At 38.3% G+C, this 19,612-nt stretch overlaps 1 non-coding gene across 1 annotated transcript; it reads right to left on the bottom strand.

Moving 5' to 3' along the window:
- Positions 1-6,782: 6,782 nt before the first annotated feature.
- LOC112132926 (small nucleolar RNA U13) lies at positions 6,783-6,886 on the bottom strand. Its single transcript, XR_002914627.1, has one exon. It is a non-coding gene; the product is annotated as a small nucleolar RNA U13 (small nucleolar RNA).
- Positions 6,887-19,612: the final 12,726 nt, after the last annotated feature.

Here is a 19,612-nt window from a genome sequence, read left to right as displayed (position 1 = left end):
TCTCAGTTCCAGTTCTTTTAGTGTCTCTGTAGCACACAAGTAACTAGCTAGCACCAGGTATACAGAGGCCTGATCCTGGGGGATTGTTGCTGAAATTCCTCGAATGGATGCAGCCAATAAGGGCTCAAATGCTATGTCTAACTTAGTACCCCAAATTAGAAAGCACCAGATTAATTTACTGAATTATGAGCTCAAGATAGAGACCCTGTGCACCTAGCATAGATATTACAAATTGAATCTCATCAACTACTGATCAAAGACTTAGCTCAGGGGGCCCCTGTGGCAACTTGTGGTCCTCTTACAATGAAGTTTTGGGAATACTTGCTGAAAGAATTGTATATTTCAAAGTAATAAAGCCCATGGTTGAAGAGTTTTTAAAATACCGCCCCCCCCATCTGTTTCAGTTTACTTCAGAGGTCTCATTTTGCAATATTGGATTCAGATTGTTGGACACAACATTTATAAGAGATGTTCTATGTTATTTTCTCAAAGCTTCATTTCCAGGATCTTTCTCCCAACTTGTTTTGTAACCTAAAGCTTCCTACTCCCTGTAAGAGATAATACCTTAGCTGAAAAAAATAGTATTTTGATTTCCCACCTTGTGAGGCTGAAGTAGAATAAGTTGTAACAGGAACAAAGTCCTAAAGATAGAAGAAAAGGCCTCAAAAGCTGAGGTTGTATAATGGTTGATGAGGGAGATGTCACACCAGTCCACAGTGAAAGGTTAAACAGCAGCCCAGAAGAGCACAAGTGGATAATTCACTCACTGTGTTTCTGTTGACATCCCTTCCTCTCCCACCTTTTAGGCTAATGTAGGTTCTGCCTTGATTAGAAGCAAATTTTTAGAACTAGACAGGGGCTTGGAGCTTATGGTTCATTCTGCTCACTTGTCCTTTAAGCAAACCGGTTAAGCATTTTCAAGTGACGTGGCCAACACCACAAAGCTAGTTATTAGCAGAACCAGAATCAGAACCACTCCCTCCCTGCTCAGACACAATTGCTCTTCCCTTTTCTCTCCAAAATGGCCACCATCAATTTTTTCTCATCTTGTATGCACATAATGTCACACAATTCAAGAGATGGAGTCTCTTCCCTCTCCTTGACTTGGTTTGTGATTTCATTTGGCAGCAGAAAGATACAATGAAAGTGATGTTCTGAGACTTCCAAGCTCAGGCCATAGAGGTCTGGCAGCTTCTGCTTCCTCCCTCTGGGGGGCCAGCCTCCATGCTTTAAAGAAGCCTGGGGAGGCCAGGCGTTGTGGCTTATGCCTGTAATCCCAGCACTTTGGGAGGCCAAGGCAGGAAGATAACCTGAGGTCGGGAGTTCGAGACCAGCCTGACCAACATGGAGAAACCCTGTATCTACTAAAAATACAAACTTAGCTAGGCGTGGTGGCGCATGCCTGTAACCCCAGCTACTTGTCTGAAACAAACAAACAAACAGCTTGGGCTAGACTACTGAGTGATGAGACCAGAGACCAGCACACAGATGCAGAGAGGCCACGTGGAAGAGCAGCCAAGTGAGTTCAAGCCTTCTTTTTTATGTTGTTTTTGTTTGTTTTTGAGACAGAGTCTTCCTCTGTCAGTCAGGCTGGAGTGCAGTGGGGCAATCTCGGCTTACTGCAACCTCTGCCTCCCAGGTTCAAGATAGTCTTCTGCCTCAGTCTCCTGAGCAGCTGGGATTACAGGCACGCATCACCACTCCCAGCTAATTTTTGTATTTTTAGTAGAGACGGGGTTTCACCATGTTGGCCAGGCTGGTCTTGAACTCCTGACTTCAGGTGATCTGCCCACCTTGGCCTCCCAAAGTGCTGGTATTACAGGCATGAGCCACCATGCCTGGTCAAACCATCTTGAATTACCCAGTGGAGCTCTACCCCAATTCCTGACCCGGAGAATCATGAGAAACAGGCAACGGAAAGGTTGCTACACCCTCTGCCTTTTTATTAACTTGATGGTCATAGTTAAGAAATCAAGACATGAGACTATGGTTAAGTTTCAGAAGTCTCATTAAGAGACCCAGTCAGCTAACACTTACTTCCATGTATGTCAGCAGCTCTTCTCCAACAATAAAGCTGTAATTTAAATTACAGTTTATTAGTTTGCTGATCAATCGACCCTATGGGTATATTCATTTATACTTAGCATTTAACTGTAACAAAGTTTTTTTTTTTTTTCAAATCCTAATATTCTCGTTATCTACTGCTATACAGCAGACCACCGGAGAACTTGGTGACTTAGAATGACACTACTTATTTATTTATTTTGTAGAGACATGTTCCCGCCATGTTGCCCAGGCTGGTCTCGAACTCCTAGGTTCAAGCGATCCCAGCCTCCCAAAGTGCTAGGATTACAGTTGAGTGACAGTGCCCAGCCGACACTACTTATTTTGCTCACCACTTTGTAATTTGAGCAGGGCTTCATGAGAATGGCTGGTCTCTGCTGCCCTCAGCATCAGCTAGGGCTGGCTTGAAGCCTGGGTGTGAAATAATTTGAAGGCTGGCTCTCTCTTTTCTGGAGGTTGGTGGTGGAAGACTTCAATAGCTGGAGGCTAGAACAGTGGGGTTCCTCAGGTATCTCTATCTCTATCATCTATATGGAGCTTTTCCACACAGTCTCTTCAGCATGGTGGCTTCAGGCTGGCTAGTCATCTTACATGTTGGCCAGGGCTCCCAAGACACACACTCCCAAGAAAGTGATCCCAGAAGAAGCTGTATTGCACTGTATGACTTATGCTCTGGAAGTCATATAGCAACCCTTGTGCCCTGCCATTGGTCCACCCATATTCAATAAAATGTACTATCGGCCCCGCTTCTTGATGAAGGAATGCCCATATCACACTGTTAAAAGGGCAGGTGGCTGCTGCCGTATTTGGAAAATACAATCCTGCCTTGCCCAAGTTCCATACTCTGCATCTGAATTTCATGCTAGGGATAAAACTTGATAGAAAAACTAATTCCAGGAGCTTTGATTGCTTTTAAAAAATGGCAATTGCAACACTTAACATTAATTCAGTTTCCTTATACATGTCTTGATTTGGGAGTGCAATTCATCTTACCCTCCACGGGGATTTGGATTAAAACTGGGAGGGTAGAATGTGAATAATCTATCATTTTTGCTGTTTTTGTAAACCTTTTTTTAAAAAAATAGATTTTATAGCCTGCAGTTGACACACACAGAATTTTCATCAAGGTTGAGACATTATGAATTTAATCTGACAGCCACCTATTTTAAAGAAAATTAGTTGTATATGCTCTGTAACAAGTTTTGGGTAAATATTAATAACATATATTTCTACCTGCATGTGTATGCACACATACCTACTCATGTTGTATCTCATTCCTGAAGGATTTCCAACTTCTCTGCCCAGTTTGCCTGGCATTGTTTTTCTTAAACCTGGCAATGCCACACCAAAGGGATGCGATGCCTTTTTAACTGCTGTCAGCAACACTCAAATGGTCAGGGCAGGAAGTAATGTGTGCAGTATCTTTCTTTAATTCCAGTAGAATCATATTAAGGCTGAGATTTAATTAGCTAAATTGGAGTTTGTATGTGAACAGCAAAACTAACATTTCTATTATTGTAAAAACATGCCCAAGGACATATAGCAATTGGATAAAGGCTGCTATGCTTGTGTGGCATTTTGTAGTTATGAGATAGCTTCTTAGAATTTTTACAAATAAAAATAAATATCTAATACATTTATCTATTTCTTGACGATTATTGTGCCTATGTGAAGTACTTCTCTGTCTGTGGTCTGGCTTTTAAACCTTGCTTTTCCAGCTTATTGTCTTCTAGAATTAAGTTCGCTAAACTATGTTTTCATCACAATCCGAAGACATGATTTTATGAGTCTTTTAATATTGACTTTCCAGACCATCTCTGTAGATTCCACTTTGAGGTTGCCAAATAGCTGTATCACTGAAAACTTTGGTATGTATCAAATGTTTGCATTTTAAATTATCTCCTCAACCATGTGATTTCAGAGATTTTGGTAGTCAACTGACTCCTAACATTTTGTGTCTGAAAATTAAATGTATTGCTAACAGAACCCATCAGTGAATAAAGAATTTGTATTTCTTTCTTTTTATTACACATGCCAGCGCAAAGAAAAGCATTCTTTTATAAAGTGAATTATCCCCCTTTGTTTATTGGGAATTTTTCATTTTCCTAGTTTCTCTCAAAGCTGAGTAATCCGAGAATATTTTTGCAAGAAACAACAATAGAATGAGGACTGAATGTGTTCCTAGGAAACATTTTAACATTTCAGTTCATTTTAAAGGGAATGAGTTTGTTTTTAAAATTGTCTGTTAGGAAGAAGAAAATTGGATTAAATGCCAAAGAATGGTAAAAGAATGCTGTGAGGTGACATTAATTTAGAACAGAAAACGTAATTGCTAGGAAGAAATGGCAGAGTGCATCTTTGTCACAAGCTGATGGGAGGCATTACTTTTCAAGTAGCTCTAAAAGATGAGCCTCATATAAAGTCACTGGATCAACATTATCTCCCAGCTAAATAAGGCTAGGGCCAGCCAACACTGTGTGGTGTGAAAGCCTGTATGCACCTTTAGCAAAGCTGCATTAACCAAAGAAGCTGAGCCTTAAAAGTAGCTTTCACAGGCTACCTACTCACAGAAATTCTCAGAGAAGTACTTTTCATTTAGAAATGAGAAAGTTACTGGAGTTATTACAATTGCTCTTCATCACCTCCCCACTCCAAGCCCCCAAAAAAGTGAAAAATGATTTGAATCTACCCTGTTAACATTCAGCTCAAGTTGAACTTGAAGCCATTAGCTATGCAACTATATAGAATATCTGATGGTATCAGATATTTGGGGGTTCTAACCCCAAAAGAGTGGCTCAGTGGGTGTTTCACATTCCCTGTGTGTTAGCTCTTCCCTAAGGAAAGGGCCCAGGGAACTCATCGGATTCCGTTTTCCAGTCTTGCCATTAAGACTGCAATGGAAACTCAGTTTAAAATGAAAGAATTACTCGTCATTCACCTAATCTCTCTGAACATTATTTTCTTCTTTGGTAAAGTGAAGATAAACCCACATGCCCTACTTTTTCATAAGAGTGTTGTGATTTAAAAGAAAAAGACAATAAGTAATGTGAAGTGAACATTTGGCATAATCTAGCCCCTATAAGCATATTCTATGCATTGTCCCACCAAACCCTCATAATGATCTTAGGAAACAGGTACAGAGATAAAACTGAGGCTTAGAGAAGGTCAATACCTTGCCCAAACCATATCTGGTAAGTGGCAGAGCCAAGATTTGAGCTGTCTGACTTCAGACTACTAAACTATTCTACCTCTAATATAACATATATGAAAACAACTATCAGATGGTAAAGTCCTAGGTAAACATCAGATCTCACTATTTTTAAAACTTATTTTCTCTGAATCTTTGCTTAAAAATTACATTATGTGACCGGGTACAGTGGCTCATGCCTATAATCCCAGCACTTTGGGAGGCCAAGGTGGGCGGATCACGAGGTCAAGAAATCGAGACCATCCTGGCCAACATGGTGAAACCCCGTCTCTATTAAAAATACAAAAATTAGCTGGGTGTGGTGGTGCACACCCGTAGTCCCAGCTACTTGGGAGGCTGAGACAGGAGAATCGCTTGAACCCGGGAGGCAGAAGTTGCAGTGAGCCGAGATTGTGCCACAGCACTCCAGCCTGGCGACAGAGCAAGACTCTGTCTGAAAAAAAAAAAAAAATTATATGTGTATGTGTTCATATATCACTTTCAAAGTTTCCATTTTTGTTGGTTTTGATGAGGGCAAGATGTTTTTATGCAGATGATTTTTTATGATAGTAATATATGCCAGTAATATATGGTCTGTGATGAAAATGCAGAAAACACAGAAAAGTCTAGATTAAAAGAAGAAAACATATGATAGCAAGTCAAACCTAAAAGCATGTTGAATAAGCAGCAACCCACATTTCTCCCCCAAGAAGTAAGGTCATTATAACACTTTTCTCAGAGGAAGAATAAAATATATTAGCATCATGCACATATCGTTCGCACTGTGATATTTATTAAAGGAGGGTCAGGCAACATATTGACCATAGCAAGTTGTCATAGCTTGTCAGCTATAATTAGAAAAAAAAAGAATTGTAAGAAAAATTAAATGAATAGATTAGCCACAAAATGCTTGACAGAGATAAGATTTGGCAGATACCTCGAGACTCTAAATTTGCTAACATTACTAAAGATTCATTTCTAGAAAATCCAGATCTAGAAGAAAGATTCCCATAGTGTAACAGTTTGCATAGGGTGCTTTAGAATATATTTATTTATCGAGACTGACCTGAGAATTGATTCTGGCAAATGTTCATTTTGGAACTACAGCAAAGGGTTGGAGAATTCCTAGAATTCAGAGTTGTACCTTGGATTTTAGAGGGACATTTGAGGCAGAAACGTGAGTAGAATGCAGGAGACTGGACTCTGAACATGAGAGGCTCTCGTTTAAAAGATTATTACTAGAAATGAGCAGTCAGGAATGTCTGTTTCTGTGCTTTTAGTAATTGTTGGAAAGAAGAAATCTAAGACATAAGCCATGAGATTCCAAAGAGCAGAAAAAGAATCCAGGGAGCCTGTTAGGTAAGATATTCAGAGATGAAAGAATCTCACCATGACTTCAAATATATGTGCCCCTCACCCCATTCCTCCTGAAAACCAAGGTGTTTTGTCATTTCTGTGCTATATTGATTTCCCTTCTAATTTCAACTGCCTTCACACCTGAGAGGAGCAACATTTTTTTTTTTTCTTTTTAGGTTAGATGGGTAATGTGCCGATGTGGGAACAAGGTTCAGAGGGTGGCACATCTCACACATGTCATGAACACCCAATCATCATGCTCATGAACTATAGAAGAATCAGAGGAATGGCATTTTCCAATTGCTTCCCTAGACAGGCTGTTACCTGTGATACCCGTCCCCAGATCCAGAGGCTGCAATGAACCCTCTGAAACCACTGCTTTGTCATTCAGTTATCCTAGCCTTTCTCTGTATCACCTCTGCTTCCCTCTATGGCATCTTCAGCCACTAACTCAGGAAAGAAAAGTTACAGGAAAAAAAAAAAAAAGATTAGTGTGAAACACACACACAAACACCCAACACCTTCAAAGTGCCCCCAGTGACAAGTTAAGCAGTCGTCCGAGATCATGTAAAAAATTCCTGAATCCTGTAAGTCCTGTACTTTATTCCTTTCTAAGCATGAATAATCCAATTCTCTGATTCCTGGAAAATTATAGGCAATATGTAGAAGGAGAGAAAAAAACTGACTAGTCTCTTTCAGAAAAACTTTCCTGGCCAGGCACGGTAGCTCACACCTGTAATCCCAGCACTTTGGGAGTTCAAGGCAGGTGGATCACCTGAGGTCAGGAGTTTGAGACCAGCCTGGCCAACATGGTGAAACCTTGTCTCTACTAAAAATATAAAAATTAGCCAGGCGTGGTGGTGGGCACCTGTAATCCCAGCTACTCGGGAAGCTGAGGCAGTAGAATTGCTTGAACCTGGGAGGCGGAGGTTGCAGTGAACTGAGATCATGCCATTGCACTCCACCCTGGGCGACAGAGTGAGATTCCATCTCAAAAACAAACAAACTTTCCTGAGCTGACAGTTAATGTTGTCTTTGTTTCTGAAATTTTGTGACCTGAGTCATATTAGACATTTAATATACACTTAAATATTACATGCAAGGGGACATACATTTTGTCACTCACACAAAATAATTTGCTGAAAAAATAGAGACAAAGTTATTCCCTTAAGCATAGAAGGTGCTTAATAAATTCATTAATTACAAAAAAATCCACAAACCCTACAATGAAATAATTAGGAAAGGATTAATGTAATTGTATTTTATTATACATGAGCCGGAGTAATTTGATTTTATACAAGTTTTATTTTCCTTTTTAAAAAATGCATTTTCAATTTTCATTTCTCACATGTAGGCTTCATGAAGAACCACTAAAAAGAAATCAGAGAGATTCATCCTTCCCAGGCAACAAAATCAGCAAACAATGAAAGGCAAACTAGGTGTTGATGGTTATAAACAGAAATAAATTGTAATCCCTGCTTTTGTTGCTTTGCCACAGAATCATCACCTGCTGCCCACCATTACATTAATTCTTGTCCCTCATACTAGCAACTTTACAGCTGCCCTGTCTCCTTCCACCTTAGTCCAGTGATTTTTTTGGGGGGGCTGGGGGAGAGATGGGGTCTCACTATATTGCCCAGGCTGGTCTCGAACTCCTGGGCTCCAGTCATCTTCTCACCTCAGCCTCCCGAAGTGTTGGGATTATTGTAAGTTACCTCAAGTAGGCTGTTTCACTATTGTGTAAGCAAGCCCAAAGATGTACTATTTTGAGAGAATAGAACATTTAAATAAGCATAGCCTTTAAATCATCCAACCTTCTAGTCCCAATTTTGATTCACCCATTTCCTTATTCTTAGAAAAAATTCACATATGGGTCAATCATGTCATACAAGAAAGTAACTCAAGCTCACATTTAATAAACTTTAAAAAAATTGGAGATTTTCTCTGTAATGCTTTTTTTCCTTCTTTTAGATTACTAATAAAAACCTATACATTTACTGAGGAAGTATTTAAAATTAATTTTGACTTCATGTATTTGCATTTATACATGTTGCTATTTATGGGCAAAAACTATTCAATGTACAATTAGTGATATTTTTCCCCAAGAGATGAGCTCACGTTTCCACTGAAGAAATTAAACACACACTTTTGATGTATTCACTCTAATTTCATGATCGATATTCTGAAGAATAAAAATACCCTGTCCAAAACTTGGAGAGTAATTTTGATTTCTTTTTTAATTTCAATTTCATATGTAAGCTCCACCCAAGACTAAGTTCTGCTCCAGATTCTGATAGTACTGAAATTGCTTTCTCTTTTTTCTAGAGTACGACATAATTCTTACCCAAATGTCAAATAGTCATGGTATTCTTATAAATACCCTTGTTTACAGTAAACTTAATGTATGTTTGGAAAATAATTCATTAAACACTGTAAAATGCTAGTGTTGACGACTTCCTTGGGAAGAGTGAAAGAGCTGATTTAGGATTTGGCCATTTGTAGTGACAACCTAGCAAAATAATTAAGGAAAAAACTATTCAAAGTTCCCATTCCACTGATTTAATTTACAGAATGCCAGCTGGTTCCAGTGCTTCCCTGTTTAAACGAATACTAATTTCAAGCTTTTTGAACAGACCTTGCTTAAGGAAAGTCAGGAATAAAACATGAGCAAGTTATCCAATATCAAGTGCAGGCTACGTGCCTGATGTTTGCAACTGACTCATGAGATTCTGGTGTCTCAAGGATATCTACTTGATCTCTTATTCTCAGCTATATAATCTTCCAGATTAAATTGCACCAGAAATAATCTGTGTACACCCCACAGAGAGTAAATAATCAGACATATCTCTGCTCTTCCCTTTTTCCACTCTTGCACATGACTTTGCATGTGATTATGTAAAACCTGCAGGCCTGATATTTTCATTATAATCCTGCAATTACAATTATATAACCAGCTTGCTGTTTCCAATTAAAAATATTTTTTAAGTGACAAAACTGCCCTACAATAAATGCAATTTATGGTGAAGTGTCCCAGCGATCACACTGGGGGATTCAGAAGCAGAGCTAAAACACTTTCTTCCAACTCCCTGCCCAGTTAATCCATTTATCCCTTTAAAATACATTATGTAGAATCAAAAAATATTTCTGATCTGAGTATATGGAGGTTCCCTGGGATTTAGGGGATTTCGCTTGAAATAGATTTTTTTCCCACAAGATTTCAGCTTTTGCAGAATTAGCTCTGATATGAATAATATTTTCACATCATTTCAAACACATTTAAATTTCTAAAGGTGTTGCTCAAGGAAGCAACTAATGCAAACTTTGTTAACAGGAAAACCATGTTTAAAATAAAAAATTAAGCACGGCAGGTACCTAAAAGGAGCCTAAAAACAGAAACAGCATGGAACATTTCTGAGTTGGAACATGTAAAAATATGTATGTTAAAAAAAAAAGTTCAGAAATAGATCCAAATATATGTGGGATAAAAACTGCATTATAAATCAGAGTGGAATGAAAATAGGGATAGTTCAATATTTGATATTGAGCTACCTGGGCAGCATTCTAGGGTAAAGCCTATCTTATACCCAGCCAAATTTCAAATGAATACAAAATGTAAAGGTAAACACCAAAAACTACCCAAGATCTAGGAGAAACACAGGATACTTTCTTAATGACCTTGAATATGGTAGACCTTTTCAACTGTGAGTCAAATCCAAAAGCCGTAAAAGAAAATATTGGTAAATTCAGGTACGTAAAAATAAAATTTATATTTTATTTGTAAAAATAAAATTTATATTTTATTTGTAAAAATAAAATTTATATTTTATTTGTAAAAATAAAATTTATATTTTATTTGTAAAAATAAAATTTATATTTTATTTGTAAAAATAAAATTTATATTTTATTTGTAAAAATAAAATTTATATTTTATTTGTAAAAATAAAATTTATATTTTATTTGTAAAAATAAAATTTATATTTTATTTGTAAAAATAAAATTTATATTTTATATTTTATTTGTAAAAATAAAATTTATATTTTATATTTTATTTGTAAAAATAAAATTTATATTTTATATTTTATTTATAAAAATAAAATTTATATTTTATATTTTATTTATAAAAATAAAATTTATATTTTATATTTTATTTATAAAAATAAAATTTATTTTATATTTTATTTATAAAATAAAATTTATTTTATATGATGAGATAAAAATATTTGTAATTCATACTAATAAAGGTCTTATCTTCCTAATACAAAAGAGCTTAAGTTGAGAAGAAAAACACAAACAGCCCAAAAGAAAATCGTACAAGAGAAAAACAACAGGAAAAATTAGATACCATTTTTCTTCATTTGTTCACACACACAAAAAAAGTTTGATGACATCAAGTGGAAAATATTATTATGTATTACTGTTAAATGCATTAAGTTACTATAAACTTTAGGTGTAGGGCATTTTGGCAATATCTACAAAATTACTAATTATTCCTTTGGCTAGCAATTCTACCTCCACAGATATATTTGTGAAATGACCCTACATAAGATTATTCACTACAGAAATGTTTATTGGAAACAACACAAATATTCATCAATTGGAGACTAGTTAAATAAATTATGGTAGCTCCATATAGTGGAATACTAAACAGCTGTAAATAAGGAGAAAGGGAAAGGGTCCATGTACTGATTTAGAAAGATCTCCAAGAAATAAATAATATTAAGTGGGTAGTGGGGAAGCAATGTCACAACAGTGTCTGCAGTACGCTACCTTTTGCATAAAAAGAGACAAGAAAAACTACATTAAGATTTGTAGCAACCCAGTACTACCTAGGAAAAAAGATTTGTTGGTATGTGCTAAACAAACTATGCTTACATGTACACATAATAACATCTGGGCCAGGTGTGGTGGCTGATACCTATAACCCCAGCACTTTGAGAGGCCAACCAGGGGGAGGATGGTTTGAGCCCAGGAATTTGAGACCAGCCTAGGCAACACCCATCCCTTAAAAGACCCCATCCCTTAAAAAAATAAAAATAAAAATTAGCTGGGCATGGTGGTGCACACCTGTAGTTCCAGCTACTCAGTAGGCTGAGGTGGAAGGATCACTTGAGCTTGGGAGGTTGAGGCTGCAGTGAGCCATGATGGTGCTACTGCACTCCAACCTGGGCAATGGAGTGAGATCCCACCTCAAGAAAAGAAAAAGAAAAAAGAAAAGAACGTCAGGTGTGCAGCTGTCTGTGTGTGTCTAGGGTGGTTGGGAACTAGGTAGGTGGGGAACAGGGTTGTGAAACAATTTTTAAATTTTCAATAATATGCATATTACCTGTTCAAAAATTAAATCAAAACCAATATTTTTCCCTAATCTAAGCCTAGGTGATATTTACTTTACTTCTGATTATGTATCTCTTTAATGACACATTCTTTAAAATTGTATGTTGTGCTAGAAATGTAAGATTAATTAGGTTTGGTTGAAATTCATTATTGAAAGTGTAGGTTACAAAAATTAATCATATTCTTGACACTTCTTACTCAATTTTGGCTTTCTTTGTATGACTCTTCTTTATATTTCTACTTCAAATATAACCCTTCTATGTTGCTTAGAAATATGTGAGAACATTCACTGATCAAGGACCCTAACCTTGTCACTGAAGAATTTTAATCAATTTGAAGTTTTTATGAGCATATAAACGTGTTAAAGTTTTTTTGTTAAAGTTTCATTCTTTATCACGTACATGAAGTTCTACTAAAGAAGTTAATTGGCCATCTGCATTTCTTATCTATTTTTCCTCTTAAAGTGGAATATAAAATCCTACTTTTATCCTAGGATGAAAAATCATTCCTTCAAGTGGTAAGATGCCTTCAGTGCATGCAAGGATATTTTCCTGACTGTATAAGATTCTCACCAAACACCACCATATTTCTTTTAGAGATCTTTTACTTTGTATTTAACAAGAACTCTTTTTTTCTTTGACATGATTAAGGTTTTATTCCAGTTAATTGCAAACACAATTTAACCTTCAGGAGTTCCCTTTTAAAAAGTTTGCTCTTTCACTTCATTCATTATACATCCTCAGCCCACCCTGTAGATGTAGTTTGGAACACTTCACATAATTATTAAGTAATTGTATGATTTGTTGTTTCATGTTCGTCTTCTGGTAGAATTCAAGGATAGGAACCAAATCTCTCCTATTCACCATAGTTGTAGTCCCCATGCCTCAAGAAGTGTAATGAATTGTCTTGTACATAGTAAATTCTCAATATGCAGTATATTTGTTGAACAAATGAATTGCCTTTGTCTTAACATCTTAACATCTATTAAAATTACAAGCTCCTTGAGATTAGAGACTGTTTCAAAGGAGTTGGTTTGGTATATAGCTAACACGTATAGAACCAAATTACATACTTAATTCATTTATCATGAATGAAGCAATCACACATCACTGGCAACACTAATATTGACAGACCCCATAATCAACATCCTTGAAGTAACAGAACATTGCTGGCTTGACTAAAAATAATAAAAATTTCAAATTATATTTTGTGCCAAATAATTCTGACAATTTTATGCTTTACTGAGAATATTAATTAACCTTTGCAATGAGGTGTTATCCACTTCCAAGATAGGTTCTATATGACCTATATGAAATACAGTTTACCTCCAGTAGGCAGTCTTTTCATAAAGACCAGCAAAATAGAGTGAGGGTTGGATACTAAAAGTATTTACAGTATGTACAAGTGGAAAAAGTATATCATCCATTCAAAACTGTTTAATTTTCCTTGGGTTGTTATAATGACAACTTCCTTAACCTGATAACAGATTTTTAAAAATGTAATCATGTATTTATTTTATGGTTTGCACAAGATGTACCTTTAGTACATCCAGATTTTCATAACCCGTCAAACAGTTTTTCAGTATGTGTTATGGCAGGATATTCTAGAACTGCCAAGAAAAGTAAATTCACAGAGCTGCCTGCAATTCACTAACTATAACAAATTAGCATAAGCAGCCCCATTTTAGAAGGCACGGCTTTTACAAGTTACACAGAAAAATAATGTGGGTTTGCATTTCTATCATTAAAAACTGCCCTTGCCATGAATGGTTACACTGTGAATATTAAACACAGCCCAGATAATTCAATGTAGCTCGTCTGTTTGAGGTGGAACTCCTTAATGAAACATTTGGTTATGATCTGAAGACTAACTAGGAAAACTAGCTAACAAGTACCTATTTTTACGGATTTTTTTCTACTTTAAAAAAAAACGCATATCAAATAAAACCTCTCAACACTTGTCAGCTCTCCTGTGAACATACCATATAAATGGACTGGCACCGGCTGCCAGAGAAAACGAAAGGCCAAATTACTCTCTTCCACCCATGCTGTGAAGTTCAGAGAGAAATCTATCCTAGACCCAAACCACACAGATAGCATACAATGCACCATTTAGCAAGAACGAAAGAACGGATAAAATTCTTCAGATTTCTCTGCACAATAGCAAAGATCTTATTTTGTTAGTCACCATCACAATTTAAAAGGCCTCTGGCAGTTGCTCACGGAACAAAACAAAGGTATTTTCAAATATCTAATTTGCTTAAGCTCTGTTCATTCTGGCCAAAACTCCAAAAGGCATAAAAACCGTGGCTGCAGGCTTACCTTATTCCAAACATATCCGCAGTGCAGTCAGTTGCCAGTGTAATACTAAAGAGGTCTCATCAGTACCTAGAATAAATCAATCAAGGAAGTGAATTTAGAGTCCGGTTTTTGATTCTGGGAAACATGAAACTGTTTATAACCATCTTGGGAATATTATTTTTGAGCAACCTAGGCAATATAGTGAGACCCTGCCTCAGAAAAAAAAATATATATCTTTTTACAGAACCGAATATATTATTGGCCAGCTTCGGAATTTTGTGAATGCAGCTGCTTGGAGGGCAGGACCTTCGTTCACCCTTTCCACGCCAATCTGTGGAGAAGGTTGAAGGGACTGTCAGTGCCAGCCTGCTTTATGGTGGGCAAGAGAGTGTGGGGATGGGGGCAGAGATGCAAACTAAATAAGGTTTAAAGAGAAATCAGAAGATGCCTGTCCTGCCATGGACCATCACAAACAGACTCTTATTTTTCTGTTGGAGTCTAAACTTTAATTTACCCATGTCTTCTCTCTTCCTCAAACTCAGAATGTTAGACTTACCCTTCACCCTCCCACGTGCCTCCTCCCCAGGCACTTTCCCACAGGTATTCCCTATTGAAACACAGGTGGTTGCCTATGCTGGAAATTTGGAAATGTCCCAGTTACAGCCGTTTTCAATCAATCACCAAGTCCAGGTGAATCTACCTCTTTAATAACTTCAAAATGTTTCCAGTTTTGTGCATCCCTATAATGGCCACCTAATCCAGTCCATTCTGGTCTCTTTCTTGGATTTTGATAACAACTTCCTAAATTACCTTCCCACCTCCAAGTTGTTACCACTCCTTTCTAGTCTTTTTTTTTACTTTCTTTCTTTTTTTTTTTTGAGACAGGGTCCCACTCTGTCGCCTAGCCTGGAATGCAGTTTAGCAAACACTGGTCACTTCAGCCTCAGCCTCCAGGGCTCCAGCGATCCTCCCGCCTCCTGAGTAGCTGGAACTACATGTGTGCGCCACAATGCCTGGCTAGTTTTTGTATTTTTAGTAGAGGCGAGGTCTTGCCGTGTTGCCCAGGCTGGTTTTGAACTCCTGAGCTCAAGTGATCCTCCCACCTTGGCCTTCCAAAGTTCTGGGACTACAGGCATGAGCCACCATGCCCAGCCCCCTTCTAGTCCATTTTTTTTTACACCCACATCGATTTTTCTCCCATGCTGATCGTATCATTCCCAAATTTAATATCTGACATTCAGAGCCATCGTGTCTTTTCCCCATCTTATTTTGACCTCAGTTTACCTCTCTCGTTTTATCTTGAGCCTCTTCCGCGCACAAACACCAAAACGCTCTACTTTTTGGTTGCCTGGGAACTTTGTATTTGTCCTTTTCTCTCTGCCAGGAATATCGTCCTCTCCATTTGCCCAGTGAGCCCCACCTCCTCATCATTTTTACCTCTGTGGAAATCCCTTCCTTCCAGAAGCCTCCACTCACTTCTGATGCCAAGGAGCTTCTGCGGCACCCTGCACACACCTTTACAGATGCAGGTGGCTGTTTCCTGTGTTAGACTGCAAGCTCCCGTGAGCTGGGTTCATTGTTCATCGTTGAGTTGGCCTGGCAAATAATGACTTGGCCTGGTAAATAATCATTATTCGGTAAATAATGATTACATGAACAAATGTAACTAAGATATCCAGATACAATCTAATGCACTTCATGCAACTCATGTGTAACCAAGTGAGGTTTTCCAGCTGTTTCAGCTTCTATTATAACTTATATTACAGAACTGGGGTGTCCCAAGCACCAGATTATAAGAATCACCTGAGTCACTTGACAAACTAACAGCATCCTGTCTCTTAAAGAGACACACGGGAAACTGGTAAAAGTGAATCTGAAGGAAAAAACTGGTGATCAGAACCAGGAATAAACTTGTTTTTCACTGCATACCCTTTAGATTTGCCTTGAGTTAAAAAAAAAAATACACACACAAACACACTCTCTCTCTCATTTAAAATAAATATATTGACTTTACATGTCTTATATATTCATATATTGCTGGAAGAATACACAAGAAACCAACAACATTGAGCACCTCCAGGTAGGTGAATTGGGATACTGAGAGAACAAATTTGGGATAGAGACTTTACAATGACACTCTTTTATACCTTTTGGAATTTCCCATCATTTTTAATGTATGACCTGGTCAAAAAAGTTAAAAATTAAACAAAATCACAGGCTGGGCACAGTGGCTTATGCCTGTAATCCCAGTGCTTTGGAAGGCCAAAGTGGGAGGATCACTTGAGCCCAAGAGTTCAAGACCGGCTTGAGCAACATAGCAAGACTCCGTCTCAACAACAACAAAATTTTAAAAATTAGCCAGGTGTGGTGACACATGCCTGTAATCCCAGTTATTTAGGAAGCCAGGATGGGAGGATCGCCTGGGCCCAGGAATTCAAGGCTGCAGTGAGCTATGATGGTGCCACTGTACTCCAGCCTGGCAAGACTCTGTCTCTTAAGTAAATAAATAAATAAATACACAGATTTTCAGGCCCATCCCTGGATGTTCTGATTCATGAAGCTGGAGGTGGGGCCAAAAAAAATCTGTATTTTTAATAAATTCCCTGGGTAATACCTATGATCAGGTAAGTTTGAGGAACACTGTTAAGGTTGGACTTGACCTTAGAGATCATCTAATCTAGTAGTTCCCAAACCTGGGCATCATCCTTGACTTAATCAGAATATCCACGGAATGGTCCAGGGAAACCAGTGCTTTAAAAAGTGCCCCCAGATGATTCCAGTGCAGGCACTGGCTTGCGGCTTGCATTGAGACCCGTGACAGAGTGCCATCCATCACCCAACCAATACACGAATTTCTTCTCAGTATTGTATTCACAGAAACGTCTCCATCATTATTGTAGCTGGCCTTCAAGAGAGCCCTTGGTGACTCTCCCCTCCTGGTATTCATGCCTTTATGTAGTTTCCTCCCACACTGAGTAGGGCTCACCTGTAGAACCCATAGGATATTGTGGGAATGATGGAGCGTGGCTTCCAACACTAGGCTGTCAAAGATATTGTGGCTTCTGCCTTGTTCTGTCTTGGCTTGTCTGCTCTGAGGAAGCCAGCTGCCATGTTAGAGGATGCTTGGGGGCCACATGGTGAGCAACTGAGTCCTCCTGCCAATCACCAGCACTGACTTGCCAGTTACCTGAGTAAACCCTGTTGAAAGTGGCTCCTCCAGTCCCAGGCAAGCCTTCAGATGACTGCAGCCATGGCTGACATCTGGACTGCAATCTCATAAGCGATCCTGAGACAGAACTACCAAGCTGCATCACTCCTCCATTTCTGGCCCATTGAAACTGAGTGAAGTAGTAAATGCTTAATATTGTTTTAAGCTGATAACAGGGCTTTTTTTGGGGAGGTGGGGTGCAGGAGACTTGTCACACAGCCGTAGATAACTAATACAATCATATTTTCCCACAAGTGCATTTCTTACCAGTGGCCCCATTTCCGTTTCATCTCCCGTCTGGCAAAATATTCTCTTCCCCAAGCCTGCAAGTAAGGTATTATAACATATTTGCTTTCACAGGTTGAGTGTTAGTTTAGAGTGCCATCATGGGGCTTTCTAACTTGGGCAGCACAACTTCCCAAATACTGTCAGTTAGCAGTGGGGAAACTCGTCAGTCTTACTTCCTGTGGTTCTCTGTGGCTTGGCTTGAGTGGATGGGGAAAAACCAAATGATCTTTTTTTGTGGTGATGAAGTGCTGAGCCCTTGTCCACTGTAGGCCCAGTTCTGGCATTCTCCACGCCCACTGAGGCCTCTCTCTGACCTTTCCCTACACACAGAAGGCAGGACAATTGTAAATGCACTTTCGCTTGTGATGTGATGTGATGTCTGTGCATTACACCTGCCAGATTCTGGATCTTGACCTGAAAGTATTGGTTTCTGTTTTGACAGAGGAGATGGGCACCTGATTTTCATCTGGAAAATGATATGTGTGCAACATTGCCAGTATCAGAAAGAGTATTTCATATGCAATTACCCTCCAAGCCCTAGGAGGACTTTAAGTCCTTGGAAGGAAGCCAACCTACTCACTGTCCTTGATGTCATCTACAAAGTCAGAATGGTAGAAATCACATTAGACTTCACTAACGAATCATCAGCCAAAGTCTTAAAACAAATATGTGCATTTGTTTCATGCCAGCTCTTCCTTTTTTCTGTCAGTTTCTGATAGTTATGGTCACTTAGCTTTGATCTCACCGGACACCTGATTATTTAAAAAGCCAAAATCCTAAACCCACTGGTGTTATTCTGCTTGCAGATAAAAGCAAAGGTCCATTTGTGAAACATCAAAAGGAATTAGGAAAATGTGGGATGTGTGTTGCTTGGTGTTGCCTAGCAATATGGTTAGGGCACAGGAATCACAGAGGATGAAATTCACACCCACAAGGAAATCATATTATTCATAATAAACACACACACGCACACACACATCCTGACATCTCTGCAAGAATGTTATAAACTGAGTACAGAATTATAGTCACAAGTAGAATAATCTTCGGAGCACTGAAGAATAAACATTCTAGTTGATTGGTTGCTTATATTTCAATGTCTATATGAGTACATCACTCACTTAAAGGCAAAAGCATTAAAATGCCTGTGAATGGAGTTTACAATATCTCTCAAAGACATGAGCTCTGTCAGTATAACATACATTTTAAACTAAATATATTAATATGTAAAATGATAGGATGGAGTATTTAATATATAAAAACAACTTTAAGCCCTTTCCTCACCCTTATTTCAAAATATCTAGGTTTACCATGAATGTTCATAAGAGTGGTGGTAAAAAGCATGACCATCAAAGTCAGGCGCTTGTTTTCAAATCCTGACTCTGCCTTTTGCTATGTGACCATGAATGGGTTATTTAATTTCCCTAAACCTGAGATTCCTCATCTATCAATTTGAAATGATTGTACTACTAAATTTATAGGGCTGCTGTGAGGATTAAAATAAAGGAATCCGGCCGGGTGTGGTGGCCCACGCCTGTAATTCCAGCACTTTGGGAGGCCAAGGCAGGCAGATCACTTGAGGTCAGGAGTTTGAGACCAGCCTGCCCAACATGGTGAAACTCCGTCTCTACTAAAAATACAAAAATTAGGTGGGCGCCTGTAATCCCAGCTAATCAGGAAGCTGAGGCAGGAGAATCACTTGAACCCGGGAGGTGGAGGCTGCAGTGAGCCAAGGTCATACCACTGCACTCCAGCCTGGGCAGCCTGAGACTTTGTCTCAAGAAAAAAAAAATTAAAAATTAAAAATATAAGGGAATCTATGTAAAGGATGGGTACAGGGCTTGGTTCTACAAATATATTGGCCTTTCTACTTTTTATTAT

Source organism: Pongo abelii, chromosome 2 (assembly GCF_028885655.2).
Source record: "Pongo abelii isolate AG06213 chromosome 2, NHGRI_mPonAbe1-v2.0_pri, whole genome shotgun sequence".
NCBI lineage: Eukaryota > Metazoa > Chordata > Mammalia > Primates > Hominidae > Pongo > Pongo abelii.
The sequence above is the reverse complement of the archived record's forward strand: the minus strand, read 5'-3'. Positions and strand labels throughout refer to the sequence as shown.